We start from the raw sequence: 4,932 nt of genomic DNA on the forward strand, positions 1-4,932 counted from the left end.
ACTCAGATATGTCTTTAATTCAAGGAAATCTGAAGAATTTCCAAACCAACAAGCAAAACAGGGAATACCGAACCAGAGAGCTCAAGGTAGACTTGGAAATGGGAATGCAGAGGCTGGGAATACGCAACAGCAGACAGACATCTCCTACACCGAACAGACAAAAGGACTTTACACACCGGATGTGCAATTTGCTGCAATAATTTATTTTCAGATCACATTTTTGCATGCGAATAAACAAATCTGACCACTCAGACCACTGCAGCTGGCAAAGAGTGCACTTGTAGCTCAAAAACCTGCACTGACATGGAAATATAAAGTAATCCTATTTTACCTCAGGCACACAGTAAGATACTGCTTCAGGTCAATCAGCTGTCAGAAATGATTTGTTCAAACTGCCTGAAAAATCGTGATACAGCTTCAACTGGATCACACCATGAAATTTACCCTGCTGCTGCCTTCTTCTGATAATTTGGCATTGTTTTTATATCTGGTGTGCAATTAAAAAAACACCTGATAACAAGGTGAGAAGTAACAGGTGTGATGCACGATTAGGCAAAACGGAATAACAACATGAATAACACAGAGAACAACAGTTAACAAAATAAAACAAGGCACAACTGAACGGGGAACGAGGGAGAAAAAATGCAAAGATAAGACTGGAGGAAGAGAATGGGAACACTTGATAAACCTAAGGATCTCTGGACATGAAATCAAATAACACCATTCAGAACTCAAACAAGGCGTCATGCAAAAAAAAAGCAATACATGTAAACACTAATAAATAACAGAAAGCTAAACTAAAGCAAAACGTTCTCTGGCTCCAAAACCAGACGATCATGACATTTTTAAGTTTTAATACTCTGAGTGATAGATCGATGTTCAGCCAGAACTCACCAGGAAATAGCTGTGAACAAGATTACATGATATTTATTAGGTTAGTTCTCCATCATTAACACCGAGTTTCTCTGCATGTTTTATTGTCTGAGCTGTTGTCGGATGAGCCTGGAAAACGCTTCTGGCTCCTCCTCCCTGAAACATAGACTGTCAGGTTTCGGTTATTTGGAGGTCAACTGAATTATTGGCATTTTATTTGGATGCAAGATAACCAACGAGTAAAAAAGAGGAATGCATGCCTTTGTCTTTAAATAAAGCTAGAGCTTGACAAACTACAATTTAGAGATACATGATTCTACAGGACTTGTTTTAATTAGCTTCCTTTGGTCTGGGCTGTGGCTGGGACATTTTCATTGTGACTCACTGACATTTATTGCAGTCATAAATAAAGTTTTTTAACTGCATAGGAAATTAAAAGCAACAGAGAATTGTGCACCTGTTGTTCTCCGAAGGTCTCGGGTTAAATAATGCATGTAATGGTTCTTTTTAATATTAAACTCTAGATGCAGCTTGGCTTTCATTATGACTGAGCCATGTGGGCCATAAAGTCAGTTTTACAGGGAAGTAAACTGTCTCCGTTTTCTAGGAACAAACAGATGAAGCACTTCTCCCCAATGTGAAGTTGGCCTTTCTTTTTTCACCATCATTCATGCCAAAACCTCCCGAGACCCGGGAATTGTTAATCAAATATACATGCAAGTGCTGCTGTTTGGCACCCAATACAAGATAGATGCATTTTGTTGGATTGTTTGATTTTTATAATCGTTTTGCACAGACCACTAACCCAAAGGGATAGCAGTGAGCAGTTAATGTTGTAAAGTGAATGAGTTGACCACAAACAGATGTGAAAGGACTACAGAGACACTCGAAACAGCTGTACAAAGAAACAAGGCAACCAAAAACTCTTGCAGACTTTGAACACTTTGTAGAGGATCGTGCTTCTTTGTGGGAGGAGCCATATGAAGAACCAGGATCACTACACATCACTGAGCCTTCCAGCAAAGGAACGAAACCCCTCAGCTGTCTGCGGCGTTTTCACATGGAGCAACCATGTGTCATAAAAAATGGAAGGAGCTTGGAAGAGCGACAGACTGCACTTCCTGTTACAGACATTTAAGATTGGCTCATAAAGTGCATTAATCTCCATGGTCTCCTATGTTAAAATACCCTGTTTCAACTCTGAATTTAGCATGTTTACAACCTGGTACCAAACAGCTTTTTGGGTTTCTGTGGATAGTTTTCCTTACTTCATCACAGCTGTATAGGTGGTCAGGGTGAATGGCTTCTTCTTCTTAAATATCCCCTGTAATTTTTTTTATTACTCCTTAAAATTGGATCCATGGCCTCTTTGATTGAAAGATTGGCTTCCCGTTAAGTATCGCATTCAATTCAGAATTCTGCTGCTCACCTTCCGAATCATTAACAATATAGCGCCAAGCTCCCTCATTGAGCTACTTAGATTATACACCCCTACTAGAGCATTAAAATCATCTTCCCAGTCACTCTTGGTACTGCTGAGATCCTGGCTGATTGAGGCTCTCTTTATTACAACAGTTTACCTCTAATTGGGGTCTTTCCCTACCAAATTATATAATGTACTACTGGTCTTCGCATATTCATAAGCTGACCTACTGGCTAAATTCACCTATCCTGATTTGGTGTAAACTTGAAATTCAATCAATTTCTCCATATTTTTCACCTGCCTCCCTTATCTACTCATCACTGCCTATTGACTATGTGCACGTTAGCATATGCAACTTCCGATGCGGAAACTCCTGTGGGGAGCTTTGTTTCCAGTGTCCTATTCGTGCCTTGTTTATGGTCCAAAACAAGTTAAGCAAATAATGAATCAAGTGGCGATTTACATTTCTATAGATGTCTCGGGCATTTACCCAATATATCTGTAAATGATGTTCATCGACTTGTCGATATTTTTTCCCTGCGCCTCAGAGCAAAAGAGAAAAGGGATTCAAATGTTATATTTCTCAGCTGTCCCTCATTTATCGCGGGTGTTATGTTCTAAAAATAACCAGCGACAGGTGAAATCAAATAGTCAATTTCATTTTTTGACGGTGCAAAACGTCTCGTCGACATCGTCGACATACAGTACTGCACTTCAGAGTCACACTGCCAGTGTTGCCAACTCCTCAGTAAGGAAAATCGCTATTGGCTGTCCTAAAAGTCGCTAATTGATGTCATCGCCTAATTTGCTTAATTGGTCATGCTAATGTAATTGTAACCTACGTTGTTGGAGAGAGAAATAATCAATCAATCAATCAATCAATCAATCAATCAATCAATCAAGGCTTTATTCGCCACGTGCAGGTTGCCCTGCAGTGAAATAGTAATTTGCACCAGAGGTACACTTCAACTGTGAGAGACAGAATGTGAAAAAAAAATCCATGAATCCACATGGTAGGATTTGTAAAGAATTTATTCGTAAATCAGGGTGGAAAATAAGTATTTGGTCACCTCAAACATGGAAAATCTCTGGCTCTCACAGACCTGTAACGTCTTCTGTAAGAAGCTTTTCTGTCCCCCACTCGTTACCTGTATGAATGGCACCTGTTTGAACTCATCATCTGTATAAAAGACACCTGTCCACAGCCTCAAACAGTCAGACTCCAAACTCCGCCATGGCCAAGACCAAAGAGCTTTTGAAGGACACCAGGAAAAGTACTGTAGACCTGCACCAGACTGGGAAGAGTGAATCTACAATAGGCAAGCAGCTTGGTGTGAAAAAATCAACTGTGGGAGCAATCATCAGAAAATGGAAGACATACAAGACCACTGATAATCTCCCTCGATCTGGGGCTCCACGCAAGATCTCATCCCGTGGGGTCAAAATGATCATGAGAACGGTGAGCAAAGATCCCAGAACCACACGGGGGGACCTGGTGAATGACCTGCAGAGAGCTGGGACCAAAGTAACAAAGGTCACCATCAGTAACACACTACAACGGCAGGGAATCAAATCCCGCAGTGCCAGACGTGTTCCGCTGCTGAAGCCAGTGCATGTCCAGGCCCGTCTGAAGTTTGCCAGAGAGCACATGGATGATACAGCAGAGGATTGGGAGAATGTCATGTGGTCAGATGAAACCAAAGTAGAACTTTTTGGTATAAACTCAACTCGTCGTGTTTGGAGGAAGAAGAATACTGAGTTGCATCCCAAGAACACCATACCTACTGTGAAGCATGGGGGTGGAAACATCATGCTATGGGGCTGTTTTTCTGCCAAGGGGACAGGACGACTGATCCGTGTTAAGGACAGAATGAATGGGGCCATGTATCGTGAGATTTTGAGCCAAAACCTCCTTCCATCAGTGAGAACTTTGAAGATGAAACGAGGCTGGGTCTTCCAACATGACAATGATCCAAAACACACCGCCCGGGCAACAAAGGAGTGGCTCCGTAAGAAGCATTTGAAAGTCCTGGAGTGGCCTAGCCAGTCTCCAGACCTCAACCCCATAGAAAATCTGTGGCGGGAGTTGAAAGTCCGTGTTGCTCGGCGACAGCCCCAAAACATCACTGCTCTCGAGAAGATCTGCATGGAGGAATGGGCCAAAATACCAGCTACTGTGTGTGCAAACCTGGTAAAGACCTATAGTAAACGTTTGACCTCTGTTATTGCCAACAAAGGTTATGTTACAAAGTATTGAGTTGTATTTTTGTTATTGACCAAATACTTATTTTCCACCCTGATTTACGAATAAATTCTTTACAAATCCTACCATGTGGATTCATGGATTTTTTTTTTCACATTCTGTCTCTCACAGTTGAAGTGTACCTCTGGTGAAAATTATGGAGGAACTTGCACAATCGGTGGCTGACTAAATACTTTTTTGCCCCACTGTGTGTGTGTGTGTGTCCATAGTTCAGCTGAGACAGTGTCCTTTGCCCTGCCAGGCTAAGTAAACAGTCACATACACTTATTCTTCTTTTTTTATACTAAGTTAATATACTGTGTTGTGTTGTTTGTTACGTTGTGATGTGTCATATCGTGTCGTGTTGTGTTATATGTAGTGCCGACGTAGGACA

Source organism: Diplotaxodon limnothrissa, linkage group LG1 (genome assembly GCF_057381915.1).
Source record: "Diplotaxodon limnothrissa isolate DT_005_m linkage group LG1, D_limnothrissa_male_GT1.1, whole genome shotgun sequence".
Lineage (NCBI taxonomy): Eukaryota > Metazoa > Chordata > Actinopteri > Cichliformes > Cichlidae > Diplotaxodon > Diplotaxodon limnothrissa.